Source organism: Cyanistes caeruleus, chromosome 6 (genome assembly GCF_971803275.1).
Source record: "Cyanistes caeruleus chromosome 6, bCyaCae1.hap1.1, whole genome shotgun sequence".
Lineage (NCBI taxonomy): Eukaryota > Metazoa > Chordata > Aves > Passeriformes > Paridae > Cyanistes > Cyanistes caeruleus.
The window spans coordinates 45,163,637-45,185,629 of NC_141706.1; the positions used below are offsets into that span (position 1 = coordinate 45,163,637).

Below are 21,993 nucleotides of genomic sequence, written 5' to 3' on the forward strand. Positions count from 1 at the left end.
CACAGCCTGTGTCCTTGTGTCTTTGCCACCTGGTGTTGTTAGGGAGGTAATGAAATAAATCTACTCTGCATTTCAGCTGCTCTTTGGAGGTCTCCCTAGTTACCTGTATGCATTGATTCACCCAAATACCACTACAGCCTTGTATCATTTGATAGCCCAGATGGAGCACTGTAGTTAGCAAGTGTTATCATTGAGGTCAATTGTTCATGTATATAGGAAGAGCAGATTCATTCTAAAAGGATTAAAGCTGTCAACAGCTTCACAAGAGCATAAATGTTTAGCAGTTTCCCCTGTATCCTTGGAGAAAATTACTTCTCAATTGTCTCTTTTATAATATCCTAATATCTCCACATAAAATTCCTTGTTATTTGTGATTTGCCTTTAATATGAGGAAGACTTGCAATGTAGTAGACTCTAGAATGCTTTATTTCAATGCAAAGAGTTTGGCAGCAAAAGGAATTATTTACATATCTCTGTGTCACAGGTTGGAGCATCCTGTTGTCATCAGCACACAGTTATTTGTGCAGCACAAGCACATAGGTGGGACCACCTGATCATGCCAAGTTGTTGTGAAATATAGCCTTAGCCCCCGATGATGGAAGGGAGTGCATTTCCAGAAGCGTTGCTGATAATATCAAACTGAGAGGGAGCAGCCAATATGCTGGAGGGCAGGGCTACCACTCAGAGCCACCTGGGCAGATGAGAACATGGGCTGGCAGGAACCTCATGAAGCTCAATAAAGGCAAAATATTGCATCTGGAATATAATAGTCCCATGCAATGGTACGTCTTGGCTGAAATGACCTGGAGGAACTGGAGAACAAAAACTAAGCACGAGTCAGCACTGCGCCCTCACAGCCACAAAGACAATTGTATCCTGGGCTCTGAGAACAAATCAAGGGATTATTCTTTTCTCTCTGGCATTTATGAGACCAGGTCTCCAAAGATTTTCACATCAAGTGCATCAAATCCAAGAGCATGTGACGAGTGAGGAGAGCCTGAGGGGAGCTGTGTTTATTCATTCTTAAAAATAGGAAGGCTCAAGGGAGATCATATCTCTGTCTACAGCTACCTAGTGGGAAGGTATAGAGAGGATGGAGCCAAATTCTTCTCAGAGATACATTTTGGAAGGAGGAGAGGCAATAGACATGAGATGTGATATTCCAATTTGAATAAAGGAAATAGCTTTTGCTTCGTTGTGTGCTAGGTTATTTTACCAAAGGCATTGTCAAAGATGGTTGGACTAGGGGAACTCTGGAGACCTCAATGAATCTATGACTAATAACAAGCCACCCTTGTCCAAACACTGCTAAAGACATTGTTTTCACTTTACACAACAGTTTGAGACTTCAGCCAAGACCACAGCCTGACTGTCTGCTGAACATAGAGTCCACACTAGAAACTCTTTGCTGTCTAAGAACTGCAATATCGTCCCACTAAAATCAAAGCCCATACAGGCATGACTACAACATATATCAGATTTCCAAACTCTCAGAACACTGAGAAATTGACTCACCTGTTATTTGCCTTTAAATCTCCTATTATCAAAATAATTAGAATTGAAGAAGAATTCTCGTACCACATCAAATAGTTAAACGCATTAGAAACCTGTTTCAAATTATTTCTGTTTTAGATTCAATTGCAATATCTTTTTTAATATCTTAACCTTTTAAAATATAGAAATCTGTGAACTGTAGAATATTATTATTTCATTTTAACAATATTCCACTCTCACTTTGATTGCATGGAAATATGCATTGATAATGATTCCATTTTAGGTGCCTTTAATTGGTAAAAATCAGTATCTCTCCCTCTGGGTGAAAAAAAATATTGAAGTAGCTGATACTGTTATTTCTGTCTCCCTTTAAAACAATACACAAACATATAAAATGGGAGAGAGAGAAAGCAGAAACATAAAAGATACATTTTCTCTTCCGCAAATTGTCGTCATCTCCATACTGCTGGAGAAACTTAGATCCATCACAACCTTTCCATGCTGGGCAAGCCAGACAAAGAAGTTCATCTACTGCCACACTGACTGCAATTGCAAATAGTATTGGAGTCACCTAGACTAGACCTCTCCACAAGCACCTTCTGCCTTCTCCTTTGCCTGTCCAAATACCAGGTTATGAACCTCTGCACTAATTCTCATTACAAAAAAATCTCACTGATTAAGGCCATGACTTTATCTGGGACAATCTGATTACCTACAGCCTGCCTGTAGATACCCAAAACTAATGAGGTAACAACTCCTCTCTTGTTTTGCAGTTTTTCTGCCTTGCTGACCCTGGTCATAGCTAATCCCTTAGTTACTCAGCCTTCTGCTGGGGTTTAGTGTCTCAGAGGGGCTATAGTTATACTCTATAGTTAGATATTTCTTCTGGTGAGGAATTTTGTAGCTCATGCCTCAAAGGTATTCATTCAGTAAGTTTTCCAGAACTTCTACTCTTTGAAGACAAGTTGCCAGTGGAAAGAAAAATATCTGTTAAGATTTGGTAGTGGGATTTGACAATATTGATCCAAGGTTCCTCACCTAAGAATTGGCTTCTGTCATTAGCCAGTGGGAGCAAGACAGTGTCAAGGTCTCCATGCTTTTGCACAAATAGGGCTCATGAAACAGATACTACTCAAAGCAGCAACAGTGCCACTGCTCTCAGCTTAACCAAGCACTGCACATGCCAGTTCAGCATCAGTTACCACCAGAAAAATCCCCTGACGTATGACTTCGAGCCAGTGTGATTTGAGTGCACAGGCTGGATCCTCAGAAATGGCTTGTCATTGTAGAACTTTGTATGTTGTCTGTGCACACACAGACACACTCCCACCGTGCTGCTGACTGATCCCTTAAGCAGGAAAGGGCAGCCATTTCCTTACTTTTCTTGACTGAAAAGGATTAGGCCAACTGTGGCATCCAGGTTCCTCCTCCAATCAGTTCTACATCAGTTTACTGATGGTAGGTAGAAAAGACTGAATGTATTTTCACATTCTGGGTTAGTTACAGGCAAAATACCAAAGCAACACTTTATCAAATCCTAAAACAAACCCTAGAATATATGTATATCTTTTCTGCACTTCAGAGACCATTACCGTAAAATATTCTTATCTAATGCCTCACAATATTTGCTCTAAGAAAATGAATGCATTAATTGTAATAGGTATGCAGTATAACAATGTGTCCTTGACTTTCAAAGTCATTTCTGATGACTTCTATTAAAACAGTTCATATTCTATTTAATATTTTCATTTCATTTTGCTAGCCAAGAAATTAAACTGCCTTCTTCAGAAATATCAATATGATTTAAAGGAAGTTACTTGGGTAAATAAAACCTAATGGCTATTATTAATTTCAAAATTTGCCTTTGCTACTATAGGCTTTACATTTCAAAAAATCAGTAAGAAATTGAAAAAAATTATACCTGAACTTAATAAAATAATTATGGATTTTGAAAACAAACAAACAAACAGTAAATATGCAGTGCATCAGTAGTTTCATTTCTAAGAAGGATGTACAGCAGTACAACACTTCTGAATGGGTATAATGCAACAGCTCTGTCTCTTTGGCTGTCAACAGCCCTGATTTAAAGTGTCCTCTGAAAATTCTTTTAATAGCTATTCATTTATTAAAGTATGACCTTTTCACATTTTAATAACCTGGAAATTGCATTTTTATCCATAGATAAGATGATAGATACCAGTCAAATTCCCCATGCCAGGCACAATGTATAAATGAAAGCTGCTCCAATTACCTAATTTTATATTGGGGTCATTATTGCTTCATCTTTTAAAATATCTAACAGATTGTAGCCAAAATCTATTTGACGAGAAAATGTTGATAAATCTCCACTGCATTATCAGAATTGAATTTTCAGGCTTGCTAAAGATGATAAGTATGGGGTTTTTTTTAACCCAGTTTGTGTCCATTTTAAAAAATGAAGCAAAGCATCCAGTAAGAACTGCAGAAAGAAAAAGAAACGTAAAGCAGAGTCACACTTCATGATTTACACACCCTATTCAGCACAGGTATGGCAAAGGTCCCAGAACACTGTGTGCATTTCTCAAGGCCAAAACAGAGCTAACCATTATAAGGCGAGGAAATAAATTTTTCCTCATGTGATCATTTACCCACCCTTGAAGGTCAGATGATGGAAGCACTATTTACATGAATCTAAAATATAAAATACTTTTAATTGTGATCAGTAATTGCTTGATCATATGGCTGACCACTATAACTCTGCATTTTACTCTCATTCTGGCTTTAACAACGTGGGCTTTATCTATATTTATTTATTTTTTTTTTACTTTTCATTATATAGCACATTTTGCAGGAGGCCTTGGAGATGATATTTCTGTGGCAGAACTATTATTTGTTTGAATCCACAAGAACGCTCACTGACATTTTGGCTATCTCCTGTCCATTGTTAAAATTGTCTAAAATTGTGTGTTAAAATTATTGGTGAGGTATGGGGTAAGAAAAGCTTAAGAATTCTGATTTTTTTTTTATACAAGCACATTAGAGTTTTAGACGAGCATCGTATTTACACAGAATTTCTATTAAAATAAATGGCAAAGTGCCCACAGGCTTCAGGTGGAGTAAGGATAGGCCAGCACTGAGGGTTTTCATTAATTCTTCCTTCAAGCACAAGACCCAGTGCACATCTGTTGAATAAGTGCCAATCTGAGATATATTTTGCCTTAGCATATATTCAAGAATGATCAGAACTGGTCATACCATGTGAATTTGAAGACAAAATCCTCTGAACGGCAAGTTAGATTTATAAACCAAATACTTGTTCTCCTTGTGCTTACAAACCTAGCTGACTTCACACACATAGGCAAAGCCTACGACTGAGGGTGTTTGTCTTGAGTTTTTAACCTCAGGGTTTGATGGTTTTTGAGTGGTTTTTGTTTGTTTTATTTTACAAGCCAGAAGGCAGAAATAACATTTGATGCGTCCTATTTCCTTGAAAGATGGAATTTGCCCCTTCCATGGATTTGTCTTATTGTATCTGATCACTACAATTATTCTTTGAAAGTGGCAGGACTCAAAAAAGTACCTAGAAGGAAATGAAAAAGTAATAAAATCTGAAAGGCTCGTATTGTGTTAAATGGCACAATATAAAGCTCCCTACAGGGACAACAAATGGTGCCATGTTTGTCCATTAGATACAAATGTCATTACATGATATGCTCAATATCTTTATGTCAGTAAAATAGAAAAACCTATTTTTTGAAATACCTTGGGAAAAAAAAAGTGATGGGCAGTAATTTCTTTTTTTATTTCTTTTTTTACCATCTAAAAATTAGTAAACAGGTGTACTAATTGTCCCTCCCAAACACATTTGTGGGAGAGCCTTTAGCCTAGCCCATTTTCACTTGGAGAGTTTAACACAGATTCTTTTTTTCCTCACACTCAGCAGTCATGTTAGAATACCTTTGTAACATTATTTGGCAAGTAATATTGCTGAAACCGAGAAATATAGGACTAGTAAAGAAAATACTTTATAGGAGTATTTATCTTCGTTTCTGTAAGTGTAAACAGAGACTTCCATTTAAAAACCAGAAGTTTTGGTAATTATATGTATTATATAAAAAAAATGTAAAAATGTATCATTGTTGATTTGGAAAATACAGCTGGAAGATTTCAATATGTAAGAAGACTAAGTAAACAAATCAAAATTCTTTTGAAGATGCCTAAGCTTTCAGGCAACAATATTGTTGAAGAATTGGTTTCAAGATGTTGCATGAGAAAAAATACATTCTCCTTTTAAAAATTTTTGAATGCATTTGCACATTTCTTATCAAATAATGTATTAGTGAAATCTATACATATGTCTAAAACACATTAGTCAACTTTTTTTAATAACTGGAGTTCTGAAACTGAATCACACTGCATCTTTTCTCAGTAAGGCTTCTTGGGAAAACAGAACTTTCCCTTAGGCTTTGAAAAACAAATTTCCTAGGCTTAGAAACAGCCTCTCATGCATTGTGGCATACAGATAAACACAAGACACACAACACTTAAAAACTCAATATTTTGGTGACATTTGGTGTATTTTTCAGTGCTATAAAAGACAACCTGGTGCCAGAGATGCTATATACTAACCAGATACAGCAATGCTTCCTAAAATTTCCCATGCAAACTTCCTATTATTTATAGTTTCCCTTTATTCTGTGTAGTGATTTAATAGCTACATCACGATATTTGTTTAGAATAAATCACAGAATAGTTTAAAACTATTCATTTTAAGAATAAAACTTTTTCATAGAATAAAATACTTTTAAATCACCCAGAGGAGGAACAGAAAAGTTTTAGTATTCTCAGTCTCCGCCAAATTTGTTTTCTGCTTTTGTGGCTTTCTTTAATGTGAGTGTACAGTAATGATGACGGTGGGTGTAATTAGAAATGAAATTGTGAGCTCTCAAACATCCCCAGAAGAATCAAAACCTATAAAAGAACCTGGTTTTTTGCTGTGTTTGATTGTTTTATATGTACTGTTTTATCCATCTCCAATGTATGCCCTTAGTATGAAGATTCCAGTCTTCTAAGAAAGTGTACATTTGGGATGGCTATCAGTTACATCTATAAAGAGAGTAAAGAAATTAAGTGCTCTGTATACCTTCAGGCCAATATTTTTTAAAGACTTGTCTCTATTCCATGAATGTAACATAGTCTGGTTTTCTGTGCTTGTGCTATCTAGGTAAAGAAAAATTTAAGTCTGGAGTTAAATCCAACTCTTTTATAAGGGAGCTCATAAACATAATAGGAATCTTCATAGCAGGAGTTGTGATCTTGAAAATTATAATATTATTCTCTCCTCAGCATTGTTAAAAACTTTGAAGAGTTTAAGATACAAGAAAATGCATTTCTGGCATTCCTTTTTTAATGCTGGCAAAGTCTAGTTAAAAACGTTGAACCATCTTTTAAGAGAATCCAAAGGCCAAGATGTCACTAAATGTTCTGGTTTTTCTTTCAAAGAATAATGTTTAGAGCCTTCAAAAAAAAAAATCAAAGATTTATTGCATAATTCATTGAATCTGTACGAGGCATTAGAAACAGAAAAATGAAAATTAGATTGATTCATAAAAGCAAATCTGCATGAATTTTGTTACTCTGAGTGGAATAAGGCTTGCTAGCTGTATGCAGTGAATACAGTTCAAGAAATAAATTATAAAAGTAGCAACTCGGATGAAAATGTGGGAGAAATCGTGGTTGCAGTTATGTTCTAAAAACAACTTACAGAAGCAGGCACTTGAACACAGTCTTTTTAAAAAAGTGGTAATTACAAAACTGAATCTACATTATTGCCTCTTTCAGTAGGATAATCTTGGCTGGCTAAAATAAGTAGTTGCAGCACTGCCAGCACATCCAGAAGCTGTGAGAAGTACACAGGGTCAACACCCCGTGGCAGTTAAGGTCAACCCGCCTTTCACTCACCTTGTAACAAGCGCCTCACTTGGAGTCTTAAAACCCTTTCCTCATACCAGGGTTCAGCCTCCCTTCTGCTCCCAGGTCCCAGTGAAGACCAGCAGCTAGGCCAATGTCCATCTGAGGGTTTGCACATCAAGGTGCTCTGCTGATCACAAAGTGGCTGCCTTGCCCCAAAAGACTTCTCCCACCACATCTTCTTGTGGGGCTTTTCAACTGCGCAATTCAACATGGCAAGAGTTTTGTGATCCCTTCTGGAGGATACTTTACTCCTCCCACCAATGAACCATGGTCTCTGCATACACCTCTGCTTACAGAGTATGGGCAAACATTTATTTAGAAAAGAAAAATGTTGCAGTAAAAATGTTGCATCCAACTCCTAGAGAGAAAGGAGCACCCAAGATTCATAGGGGTCCCTGATGAAAAAAGAATGGAAAAAGCCTAATGGGTCCCCCAAAAAAACCCTCAAAAAACTATACTCAAAATGGGAAATAAATACTCTCATGGGGCTTTGGGGGCTTTTGATTTTGCTTTTCACTTTTTTAAATTGCTGCAGGCTGCACTTCTAAGCAGAAATTCAGAAGGACACAGAATTACTGAGTTTAGAAGCAATCTTTGGAGATCATCTTGCTCAATTCCATAATCATCTAGAACAAGTTGCTCTCCAGGAATGTTGGCTCCAGAGCCTCTCTGGGCAACCTGTTCAAGTGTTAGTTTTACAGTAAAAATGGTTGTTTCTTCTGTTTAAAGGGAATTTCCTCCATTGTTTTTTTCCTCTTTACCTCTCTCTTCTCCTTTAACTGGATACCACTGAGGAGACTCTGGCTCTAGTTATTTTACTTTCCTCCTTCAGATATTTATATAAGTTTATAAGATCCCTTCTGAGTTCTGTAGACTAAACAATCCCAGCTCTCTCCTCATATGTCAGTCTCCACTCAAATGTCAGATGCTCCAATCTCTTAGTCATCAGGTCAGAAATAATCAAAACAGAAGCAGCTGACATAAGAGAAGAGCAGGGATCCCTGTAATACTGCCACCCACATCACATAACACAACAGCTTTGTTTTGTTCCTCAGTGTCAGCTTTGAAGACAACAAACACAGAGTGCCACCATGGGATTAGTAGTTTTTTTGAGTGGCCTTATTATGAATGAACAGTCAGACAAATTTAGAAACTTCACAGCTGTTAGGGTTCCTGCCCTGAACTAAAATATATATCTTAGAAGAATTCATTAAGTGACAGGCAATCAGAGTAGGAAACCAACGATGCAAGAGTGAACATGAGCTAAGAGAATGTGGAGAGAGGGGCCTTATGTTCTATAGGAGAGAGGCACAGTCAGTAAATGGCTGTGAAAAGATGATCTTTGCAATAACTTTCTAAATGGATGGGAGAGGACTAGACCACATTTGTCAAGCCTCAAAAGAGAGCAACACTCAGAACACAAATATTTTTGGACAAGGGTTTTAGGATAGTGAATATAAAAGTTGAAATACCTCTTTATTTCAGATGTAAAAGGCTGATATGTCAGATGGGCAAGTGGACCAAGAAAGAAGACACTCTCAAATAATGCATCTCCATGACTGTTACTATTATTAATAGGGAGTGAGAAATCAGAGAATGGAGAGGGTTTAAGGAAGACATTTAAGAGTTCTGGTTTAGGTATTCTGGGTTTATGGCTGGACACCTACAAGAGATCCCTGTCTCACAATCAGCCCAGTTTTCAGTTTAATTTGGATGACACTGAATAAGTCCAGAGTTGAGTGGTAGATCTGTGCAAATATTCAATATAGAGACTGGCACTAAAATTTGCAAAACATTTAACAGGAAATGGAAGCTGTTGCCTACAGTCCTTAGGTAACCATAATTTTGGTAAAAGTTTTACCTGATTTAAGACGTCAGGGTTGATATCTTTTTTATTTTATGTTTCCATAAATATACTTCATGTCAAATCCAGCACTGCCCTGCAATTTTTATTGAATTTTTTACCTCTGCAAAATGGACATGAAACAGTGATTTTGGCAAATACTTCACAAGGTATAAATTTAAAAAAAACATGTAGAAAGTATCATGAAATCAAAACAGTAGCTTTCTACATCCATTTTGCGGAGGTATAAATTACGAATGTAATCTGCTGCTGAATTGAACCAAGAACTAGAACTTATATATAAAAACAAGCATTTTCCTGTTCATCTTTCCTGCTCTAATAGGTTATGAAAAGAAAGGCAGTGTCCAAGAACCTTTCTGACTTTTAGATAAGTATTATATGTGAATAGGAAGGGCCGCAAACAACTAATGGGCAGGGCAGAGAACAAGCCAGGGAGGAGATGGGGTGAGAGGATGAGGAGGAGTAGGAGAGGGAAAAGCAAATGCCTGTTTAACCAGTAAGTACTTTAAAGGTTTATCCCACTAATACACGTGTGGTGTGGGTGGCAGAGCAGTGAATGGAAATGTGAGCTTCTACATTACTGAGCGGATATATTTGCAAATATCCTAGAAAGAGGTAACAAACCTCCAGAAAATATAGATCTTTACCTCCATAGCTCCGAAACTTAGTATGTTCTGCCCAATAAAGGAGTTTCTCATGTATATGAAATACAGAAACATCTTCCATGGACAAGTAGTTAAATAAAGAAATCAAAATATCTATTTACAAAAAAAATTGTGGTTCAAGGAAAGGCCTAAAAGATGGCTCATGAACCCTGTATGTATCTTCTCTGAACACATAACATAACCTGCACTGACACTCCACACAAGCCAATCCAAGATTCTTCCTGTTCAAGTGTTGCTAAGCAACATCATTACCCAGCAGCGAGGATGTGGTATGAAGAACTGCCTGGCTTTATAATCATTTGTCATCTAATCTATAAATGCTTTTCTAAAAAATAGACTAGAATTTCACAGACTTTAGTGGCTGCTAGCTGGTTTTGGGGTTGTGCTTTAGAAAAAAACTATCAGATATAATTTGGATGCTCTGTCTGCCAGACTGCCTCCATCTTACACAATTTGGTATAAAACTGTCTTCTGTTTATCTTTGCATAGTAAAATCTTTCATTATCTTCCCTTAAAATCATATGTTTTACAATGAATTCTTCATTTTGTTGAACTCTTTGTCTGCTTTGTAGGAGGAATGCCTGATAGCAAGTAAATGTTTTCAAATTAACTTCCACTAACATAGCACTTCATACATTTCAGTTGATGTCACACAGAAGTTGTGAGGATTCTAAGACACATCAGCACATGAAGAATCTGTTCATCCCGAACAAACAAACTGCCTTGCCAAGCTCTGTAACCTATTATATGCCAATTATTTCCCAAGAGTTGAAGTATGTTTGCTTTACTGAAGTGCATAGCTTTTAAGAAAATTAAAATTCCTAAAACAATTTGCATAAGGAAAATCAGATTTGCAGCCAGGGGTACTTTTACTGGATTAGTGTAGAAAGGAACAGAAGGAGCTGGACTTCATCATCTCAGTTCCAGGCAGTCCTGCATGCAAATAGATTCTCACACCTCGTGTTGCATGTGCTGTGAATCTGGACCATTCTATACAGGCTTACTCACATGGCAAACTGACAAGCAATGTGCTCAGAATAGACTGCCACTGCTTACTGTGAGGGCAGGTCAAAATCAGCCAGTCCATCTCAAAAGTTCACTCTATTCCAGATGTACAGCATGTACTCTCAACACTTTTGTTCTGCAGGTGAGCAGCAGCTGCCAGATGTATTTCTGGCATTAGGAGCACTGAACAGAGCTATTGTCCTTGTTCTGATCACTTGGTTTATGTCTACTTGCTGTGCCTGTGCTGCAGTTTGACATGCAATAGGTTCCTGCAGAGACAGAAGACACTTGCCTGTCTTTTTTTCTGGAGACCTCTGGCTGTATAACTGCTTCAAATATGTATTTATGTGTGAATATATGTTTATATAGATTATTATCAACATCTCAGCCCTTTTCCCGAGGTAATATTTTGCATTTAAATAACTATTTTAATTTCTTGCTTTTGGATATTTAAAGCTATCATCCATAAAGAGACCACATATACTGAAACCAGAGCTACCATTTTTTCTTACCTGAGATTAAAGACAATGTAGCACCACAATGTAAGTGATATCATTCTATGGCTTCTGCTTGGAGCCCTTCTATCAGACTATGAGGATGTCTTTCTATAGGTAAACCTTGCTTTTCATGATCCAAGGATGTGTGATGTGCAGGTGGATCCATATATATCCATTCTACAAGCCATATGTATCTCTTGTTTATCCTTGTCTCATATTGATAGAAGCAAATTCAGGTATGTCAGGTATCTCAACATTTTGTGCCAATCAGTGACTTGGAATTTCAGGACCATCAAGTTTCAATAAATAGGTAAATCAGAGTTTGTCCTCCCACCACCCAAGATTCAGGATCTTCCAGACGCAGCAGTTGTAAGCTGTCAGGTTCTCTCTTCTTCCCAGTAGTAGTCACTGTGTTATGTGTTCTGCAGCTCTGGGGTTTGAAAGTACCCTTCTTCTCCCTAGTATCTGTGTCCTGGAAGGCAGTGTTGTACCAGCCCCTGCTCTCAACACAATCCCCACAACAACTTCATCCAGAGGGCTGCCGTGCAGTGTTTGGCAGCTGAATGGCACAACTTGGCCACCCTGACAAATCAAACTCTTCTCTTGCAACCATTTTTTATGGGGTTTAAAGTCTGATAGGTAAAAGCACAGTCCTGAAAAAAAAAACAAAACTAAAACAAACAAAACAAACAAAACAAAAAGCCCACACAAATTCAGCTTACTCAGAAAACACAAAGTAAAACGCATTACTTCTATGGACCTACAGAATATATTGCAAATTACACTGCATGACCAACAAAAGAAGAAAAATGTGTAGAACAACTGGCTATTTTATTACCATATGCCTTAATGCTCTATTACACTATAAAATATGTGAAATAACTGAACCAGATGTTACAGGTCTGTGTGCAGATGAAAACAATATACTGGTAACATTTCTGTAGTAATACAGGAATGGTGCCAGACTACTCTGTCAGCAGTCAACCTTACTGCCTTTCACATCTCTCCACTTACTGATCTCACACTGAGTCTTGTTCCTGAGAAATCAGATTCTCATTCTTGGGGGCTTACATGTTGCTGTAACTTTTGATCCATGCTGCAAGGGTTTCAGGCTTGTGGAATTCTGTACTCTGCAGACCAGCACTTGTTTTCTATGCACAGATTGCCTTGTTATGCAAAGCTTTCAAAGTTAATAGATGCATCAGTTCAATGTCTGCAAGTGCTATGCCAACAAAGAGTTGACATCATATAAAAAGTTTAAAAAGTTTATTATGCAAAAGAGTTTGTCTACAACTCCTGTCCTGGTTGCAGAGAAGGTGGTAGAGTTTATTGTTCTTTGTGTGACTGAGTCATTTATTCTCCAGCAAGCACATCATCACTGGGACTGAAGGTTTCAGCAGGAAAATACAGGGTGCCAGACTATGAGTGAGTCATCATGCCTCGCTCTCTCCACTGAAGGGACTGCCACCATCACTTTTCCTCCAGTGTGACTACAGACCTGTGGTGCTGAAGGGACAGCTCTGAGACACGGCCGAGCCTGGAAAGGCTGGGGTGGCACGGGGTCAGCGCTGGAATGGGAGCATTTCAGAGGCAGAAGTAGCAGCTCACATAATTGCACGGGTCTGAGCTCAGTGAATTGGCTGCACAATGCCTACTCAGAGCACCTCGCTTACAGGGGCTCCTTTGTTTTCCATTGTTTTCATGCTGGGAACAGGGAAATGTTAGCTGTGGGAGATCCCCCATCATACTGCCTTTGTTTCACAAATACCACATGGGCAATGCAAGGAAACAGTCACCATACTGCCTTTTTTCCCCAGATACAATGTGACACAGGGCATGGGAATAGTCACCATATTGCCTTTGGGGAAACCACATGGATGAATCCTACAGGGAGCATCCACCATCTTGGTTTCATTCTCAGTGGAGAATACCTTTTTGTGGTTAAAACACCTTCTCCAGTTTTGTATATTTCTGATAATAATGCTGCTGTTGTTACTCTGTGTGTCTTGCTTTGGGCTTTCAGTAAATTGTTACTTCAAGTTCTAATATTGCCCCTTTTTATTTTCTCCTTCGCTTACCAAAAGTGTCAGGGAAAGGGAAGAGGCTTATTTGGAGTTTAATCCCCTGCTGATCTTAAAACCAGCACATCTACAGAATTAAAATATGACTCAAGACATCCATGATTCAGTAGAAATTCCATCAGCTATAACTGTTAGGGAAAGATCATATATCACCAGCATGCTAAATTTTTCATTATCATATGTGCTGAATAATGCCAAGCTTCTTAGAGACAAACAAAAATCCTTTCTCCCAAGGGTGGACCCAAGAGATATTCAAATTCTGATGGAGGTACCACTTCAGAAATCATCAATAGTAAGCCAGTTTCCCAAGGGGAAAGAACCTTGTGCAATGCTCATTTTGAAAAGGCCCTGCTCCAGAAAACACTTTGTCACATTTGTTCTAGGGTTCCTCCTTCCTCACCGTGATTTTTTATCCCCTTCTCCCACTTTACATGTCTGGCAGCATGTTATCACACCCGGAGAACAGCTCAGCTCTGCAAGCAGACCCACACAGGAATTCTCAGCTGCCCTTTTATTTGGACATGCCTGGAAGGACCCTACAGTTTTTACAAGAGTCAGGAATAAATATGGCAGCAAAAATACTATTCTGAGTCTTGTGCAGGTGGCACCTGAGGATTCTTGAAGAGGATTTATGAACACATTTTCCAATGCATCCCTCTTTATGCTAAGAAGACACACAGGTGGAGGTGCCACAGACCAGGCCAGCACGGTGTCTTGGCACATCTTCAGAGTCAGCAGAACCTGTTCTTAAACATGAATTAACACAGAGAAGTTCTTACCTCATGCTTCCCAAAGTTGCATGATCACTTAGATCAGAGTACAGCTGGATTTAGTGGTGTTTTGTAGAGGTATGTAGAACACTGTCTGGCAGAGCAAGGTATGGGAAAGCTCCCCAGATCCTCTTAAAAAAACAAGCTAGTCATGAGAACACTCCTGCCTGCTATCCATAAACCTCCTGTTGCATTGCTCATACAACTGGTCCAAATGCCCCCAATCACAAGTCAAATTTACAGCTTTGTCTGCCATTTCCTCACAGCCTAGGTCTTCACACTTCAGTGTGTTACACTGTGTGTGTGGTGTGAAATGTTTCTCAGATTACAAGATAGAACTCTGTAGTCCAGAATGAAGCTGCTCCCATCAGGATGGTGGCAAAAATACAGTCACTTTCATAAGCAGAGTCACAAAATCACAGACAACATCCTGATCATTTTAAGGCCCACAGAACAAGTTCCTGTGCTGCAAACAGAACTGGCAGGAATAACTGAATGTCACTGCCTGCTGGGAAGCCAGGAAAAGCTTTTTATCATGACACATGATGGAGAATGTGAGATTATGTCTTCTCAGTCTCTCTAGCCCACTCTCATTCTAGTTGTGAAGAAAAGGGAACCCTTGGGAAAGGATTTTCTTGGAGATGGGAGACACTATTTTTGGTTTTGCAGCTTTGAGAACTGTCTCAAGTAGCATCAATCAACTACAGAAAACTTAGCAACAAATTGAAAATCACTAATGGAACACTGCAGTTGATCCTCACTATTAGTAGCCAAGAATCATGCATAATGTAGCAGCTACTGCTAATTGCACAGGTACCAGATTATTTAAATACATACATTTTGCAGATATTTAAAATGCATGGCAGGACAGTATAATAAAGTGAATAGTTATCAACACTCTCTAAAGTGAATATGAGACACTGCAGATTATTTTTGGAAATGCATCAAAGCAATTCAGAATGCTATTATATCCATTCTGTTTTAAGCATGTATTATATAGTATGCCATTTTTAATGGATGAAATAGAGAATCTTTAAAGAGTGATATATAGCCCAGAAGAAGTATGATGCAAAAAGATCAGAGGAAAAAAAGGGTTTTCTCCTTTTATTTTTTCTCCTTCAGTTTACTGTCTCTGCTTTTGACAGTGCTGTAGGTGTTCAGATTAATTATTTTCTCTTCTGTAGCTAGTCAGCCTGTCAGTTCCCATTCTTGTTTCAAAGGTCATAGCAGCAAAGGAAGGTGGGGGAAAGGAAGCAAATTGAATAGGGCAAGCCCAAAATCTGACAGAACTCTTGAAGGCAATAATGAATTTACATGTTAGATTCATTTCTATTGGCAAAGACCCTATAAGTGTCAAAAAATATAAAGGAAGGTATTTTTCACTTATTTTGACTTGCCATAATAATATCACCGCATATAAATGAGTGGCAGAAACTAATTATTTTTTCAAACCCTGTACTAATGAGGAATGGATCAAGGTGTCAGTGAGTTAGTCAAATTATGGAATGAATTAGATCTCACCCTTTATGTTGCATCAAATTCTACCTGATTTAATAATGCTTTTGAAATTCTTGTCTTGCTTTGCAACCAAACAGATTTCTTGGGCATTAGGCTTTTATTTAATGAGAAGACCCTTATGACATTAATAGGAGTACATCCAAATAAAAACATGGTCTCTTGGTTGAGACCTCACTATGGGTGAACAGATTGTCTCAATTGTCTCATCTAAACACAAAAAGAAAAGTTGTTTCAAATAGAACATTGACTAAAATCATTGATATTTGAGCACTTCAGGCTACTTTCAAGCATCCTTTTAAGAACTTCATTCCCATTTATAACTCTAAAGAGACCAAGCCTTAGATGGTTCACAGATGTTCATTCTTTAAATTATTGAACACTTCTATTACATACTCAGGAGTTCCTATTGAGACAAAGTAAAAAATAAAAATCCATTTTTTTAATATTATGCATGTGTTGGATGGAAATGTAATGTTGGCTACATGTTTGAGTGGTTATAATATGATGATTAGTGAAGTGCTGTGCATAAGCATGTTACTCTACTATATTAATTCAGAACCTTATTCCTTTAAATGAACAAGATTATTTGCAGTAAAGGCACTGCTGCAAAATTAACACTGACCTAACCATCATAGCACTAACTACAGATAAATAAAGCAAAAAGGGGGACAGGTGACTTCTCAAGAAGAAATAGGCAACCAGAGTATTAGTCAAGAGTAACTAAATGGACAAAGGCTCATTGTAATCCCTAGAAAAGATAAGAATGGAAAAGAAACTGTAGCATGATAAACCAAAACAAATAAGTGAAACAGGAATAATAGGCAATGAACTTCTAAAACAAAAAAAAAAAAAAGGCAAAAAATACAATTTTCCACAAAGCACGTTTTTCACAAAAAATGTAGCAATTTCTGAATGCATTAGAACAAGGCAGCTGCTCCTTGGAGCTTCACACTGAATGAAAGAATGTAGCACATTTCATTGAGTCAATGAAACTCAATGAAATGAGTGCTGGTTTGGGCTGGGATAGAATTCATTTTATCCCTAGTAGCTGGTATACAGCTACATATTGGATCTGTGCTGAAAGTAGTGTTGATAATACAGAGATATTTAGCTACTCCTGAGCAGTGTTTACACAGAATGAAACCCTTTGCTCCTTCTCACACCACCCCGTCAATGAGCAGGTTTGGGGTGTCCAAGAAGTTGGAGGGAATCCAGATGGAGCAGCTGACCCCAACTGTCCAGAGGGGTATTCCATACAATAAGGTTTCATGTTCAGCGTATAAAACTGGGAAGAGAAGAAGGAGGAAGAAGGGGTGTTCAGAGTTCTGCAGTTTGTCTTCCCAAGTAACCACAACATGGGATGAAACACTGCTTTCCTGGGGATGGCTGAACACTTGCCTGCCCATAGGAGGTGGTGAATGAATTCCTTGTTTTTCTATGCTTGTCTGTGCGGCTTTTGCTTTACCTGTTTAGTTGTCTTTATCTCAACCCATGAGTTCTCTCATTTTTGTACTTCTGATTTACTCTCCCATCCCACCAGGGGAAACTGGGCAAGCATCAGTATTGGACTTATTGACTGAGGTTAAAACACTACAATTAGCTTTGAAAAACAGAATTTTCTCTTTAACATGGAAAAGCAGCAGTAAGCCTGTCACTTTATATCAGTTTAAGGTTTCTTTCTAAATGCTGCCAGGTACTATGGTTTTGCTGCTGAGGTGCATTTAAATAAGTAAAATGATATTCTATACCTTTATGGTAGCCTCCTGGTCCTTCTAGCATATTAGCCTTTTTGCTGAAAATCTGAGTGATTTAGATTCATCTGCTAGAGCTGAAAAAAACACCGCGAGCATTGAAAATTCTCATTCTTTAAATTCATTTTTTTTCCCTGATCCCCAGAAGACAGCCAACCTAACATTGCTTTAGCGTGACCCAAGCTGCAAAGGGCTTAGTTAGCATAATTAAAGTGTTTGCTGAAGTACTATCTATTGAGATTTAGGAGCACACTTTCTTTCTAAAACACAGATCCACCTCATGCTAGGGTAAATGAATGCAGTTACCCTAATTAAAACTAACAGTTACCTTAAACTAACAGTTAATCTTACTTTATGGCAGCTGAGGGCTTAATCTTTGAATTTAGAATTACACTTCCAAATGGGTGATATTTTCCAAGTATATTGTAATAACTCAATATTTCTTTCTCTGACCTTCTGTTAATTTCCATAGTCAAGCTTCCTTTTGTGACTCAAAGTAGTTAAAGGAAAGGATTGTCACTGAAGACTTAAAGCAGCAGAGAAAATTGAGCCAGAAATGTCACATGGAGGTGGTACTGGAAGACAGGCTTCCATCAAAGCTGCAAACAGCTCCTTCCTGCTTAAATGAACAGCCTTACCTTTATATTAGTTATTTAATGCTTGGCACAACAGTAGGTCAGCTGACATATCATCATTAACTTAAAAGTTATGTCCTCTTAAAGAAGGAAATTGCATGTTGTCAGACAACACAAGAAAACAATTTCATAGCAAGTCACATATGATCAATGACTGTGTTGTTTGTGCTAGCTCATGCACTCCCACTGACACATGCCCTCCTAAACAGAAGGCAATGCTCCGAAGACAGTACAGTACAAGTAACAGTGAAGTTGGGGCAGAATTGCCAGTCTTTCATTGTCTCTCTTAAGGGGTAGTTAGACACCAGGTATAGAACTATGACGTGAGCAAATAATCATTCTTCCTTCAGCCACAGAAATCCTAACGTGGCTGGCCATCTCCAGGCAAGTATGAAACACTGATAGATCCGCTGCAAAATATATTGTTCTTGGAAGATGGATGTTTTCAGAGTTTATCAACTTTATTTCTCAGGTACTCTGTGAGCCTAATTTCTGTAAATTCATTCCTTTTAAAAGTGAGAGGAAAATGGTTAGCACTAGCCAGTTTAACAGTACTTTAGCTGGTCTGGACAGTCATGTAACAATGCAACAATGTTGACTGTAAATCTGCTGAAACAGACGTGATCAACAGTTTCCAGAAACTTGTTGACATAATTTCTAAACTGAAGTACTTTGTGCAGTTTTGCAATTACATGAAACTGAGAGGTCGGATATTATCTAGTTTGGTTTGTGTAAAGAAATAAAGGAAATTAATTGTTTAGTGTCCCTTACTGTGCTATTTTCAGCCAGGACTTTAGTGTCATCCGGTACCACCTCACATCATTGCCGGGGACATGGGAAAGGGAATCTCTCTGGCTTCTGGTTGAAAAAACCAAATGTCAGGATTGTCCACCACTGTTCACCATCTTGGAGTCCTTAGTGAGCATTTCACATGCAAATCACCTTCTCTTTTGTATACTTTTGCTATTAGTATTATTCTCTATTCTTATCTCATTGCTGTTTCCAGTAAATTGTTATTTTCTCAAGCCATGATCTTTGCCTTTTGTGCCTCCAGTTCTGCTTTCTGGCCACCCTCACAGGGTAGGGAAAGGAGCAGAATGGAGGTGGAGAAATGGGAGCAAGCAAGCAGCAGTGTGGTTTGGAGTCTTGGTGGGAGAACTAAATTGAGGCAATAACTTGTGAAATTTCACTTAGGTACCCTGAGTTTTTAATCTACCAAAGTAAAAGAAGGCCTCAGAGCCAACTGATCCTCAAAGATAAAGAATCAAGAAAGGCCACTACCCCCATTAACAGAGGTTGCAGCCTTAGGGATAAGAGAAGAAACAGCCCATCCAGAGACTACAAAGAAAACCAGTGGAGATCAACACCCCACATGCTAATATTGCAGTTGGACCAATTCCTCCACGAATGAGTGGGAAGCTTAGAATGTAAGGGTATAGTTGCCCAGGGATCCCTCTTCAGAGTCATATCCACCAAGCTGTTCCTACCACTGTGTCACCCAAATAAATTATCTTATTGTACTTAAAGACAGAGATTTTGCTACAGGTTACTTAGGGTAGAAAAGCATCCTTAACAGTTTGCTTCTTTTAAATATGAACAGGCCTAGTGCAATCATAGACTTGGCATACCTGAAGAACAAAAATGGCTTAAATTTAAACTGAAAAGCAATTTGAATAGCACTAGGTTTGTTTGCTCAAACTAATTCAGACAAATCCTCTTACGTTTTATTCCCTATCTAGTTTATAAGAGACATTAGAGACAGGATATAATTTATGATGATGCCCCATAACTGCAAAGAGAGTATAAAAGCTGCTTGTTTAAGAGAGTCAGTCTGGAAGTCCTGAACAGCTAAAACCTTTGTACTTGAGCAGCTTAAAAGCATTGCCACAAGCCTACAGGATCACAGAGCAAAGGAAAGCAATTGCATAGGAGAGTGTTGAGAAGTGACGCTGCTAATTCTTTTTTATCTAGGTTATCGTTTTCTTCCTCTCTTGCTTTTTCCTGCTTCCTTTACTCTTTCTATCCCTTCTCCTCCCTTCCTCTCTCACTACTGATTTCATGCTCTATTTGCAAGCTTATTCTGTTTCAGCCAACCACTTAGTGTCCATCTGTGTCAAAAGGAGCAAATGAAAATGTAAACAGCCCAGTCCACATTCAGTGGCAGCACATCTTTGCTGCCAGTGGTCTGGAGAGTCTCAATCCAGTTTTGTATTGACAGATCATCTATTAATTCACACTATTTAAGAGTTCCTTGATTCCAGTACCACAGCACCACAATCACTACATTCCCTATCCCAAGGCAGCAATTAGCCCCATGTTTTGACCACTAAACAAATCAAGGGAGAAAAATAAAGCTGTAGGGCCAGAGTGACCAATCCCACATATCAGTGAGAGTGGTAATACTGAGCAGCAGATGCAGCCAATAAACACTGTTCACTCAAACTGAAATTCATTCTTGTGATATAGCCAATCAATAATGAATAGCAAACAAATTAATGAGATCCACAGTCTGTTTACAAAGCACAAACAAAAAGACTGAAACTGATCATATTAATTATTTGTAGCTAGGAGTTTCACTACATTTGGCACTGAATGATTTAAAAAGAGCTTACTATAAATGCATAAATCTCTGCTGCCCCAAGCCTGAAGGAAGTTCAACAAGTCCTGAACTACATCTTAAGCAGGTGTCTGAACCACTGACTTATCCAATATTCAGGGTTGTGTATCTCCAGTTAGTGTTTGTTATGGGAGAAATGTCAAAAGTTTCAACTGAAAGAAGGAAAAAATAAATCACGTGAAACAAGAACCTCTTTTCAATCAATTTTGTAATTACTTTTAAATTTTTATATAGGGCATTGAGATCTGTGGATAAAATATCCTGAGTAAGAATGAGGTTTGATTATTGATGCCTCCTGATGGAAGAAATGTCTTTTATTAGGATTTTTTTATGGTGAGTGGAATGACTGGGCTCATATTCAGACTATAAATTCTGGGTATTTCAACATAAGAGTGTTAAATTTAAAAAAAATGTTAATATGAATATAGCATTCCTTCTCCAAGTCTTACTACTTCCACTTTAATTATATTTAATTATATTTATATTTAAAAATATTTAGGAACCTAGTAAGATTTAGTGATCACACAAAGAGATTCCCAAGTACAGGTGCAGTACCAATGGCTCAGTTGTCATAAAACAAAAGGGTAGTGATTTCACTGATACATGTTGTGGTTAGAGTTAGGTGTGGAGAACTAAATAAAGTACCCTTTCCTGTAGAGAACAGTGATTTCTGATACCAGGGACACCATTAAATAACATTTTGAGATAGCATTAACAATTTTGTTTTTCTCCAAGTTGCACATATAAAGTGCTTACCTGTATCCTTCCTAATATTCTTCCATGCTGGCCCAGGTGATGTAGACGTAGCAGCAAGCATGTTTGATTTCTGAGATCTGTTAGAAGCACTTTGTGCTGGTTAAGATCCAGAGATGCTGTTTATCAACCAGAGATGAGCCATCCTCACGTCATACAGTGTGGACACTCACTTCTCCCACTCCTCTGACTCGCTCCTAGTTCACTGAGGGAAAAGAAGTATTACAGCTGCTTGAGTTGACTCATAGAAAAGTCAAGGAGGGCATCACAAAACCTCCTTCAATTACAGGTGCGTTACGTCACTCAAAAATTACTGGTAGCTGAGCTGCAAGAGCTGGAGCAAGTTAGCCTAAACAGCAGTGAAAGGTGGAAACAGATCCTAAAAATCCAC

The 21,993-nt window shown here is 38.1% G+C and overlaps 2 long non-coding RNA genes across 4 annotated transcripts in view; one reads left to right on the forward strand and one right to left on the reverse strand.

The window, feature by feature from the left end:
• The window catches only part of LOC147652641 (uncharacterized), a 79,485-nt gene that overhangs the window by 41,662 nt on the left and 15,830 nt on the right, over positions 1-21,993 (reverse strand). The window lies entirely within an intron of this gene.
• LOC111929622 (uncharacterized) overlaps positions 1-21,993 on the forward strand; it is a 53,198-nt gene that overhangs the window by 11,538 nt on the left and 19,667 nt on the right. Inside the window, exon 3 of one of the 3 annotated variants that reach the window (XR_015288595.1) lies at positions 485-6,305. The exons of 1 other annotated variant lie outside the window; for it this stretch is intronic. This is a non-coding gene — a long non-coding RNA (uncharacterized LOC111929622). Of the gene's footprint in view, positions 1-5; positions 6,306-21,993 lie in introns of those variants that run through there. One more of the 3 variants, XR_015288594.1, reaches the window with a different exon arrangement.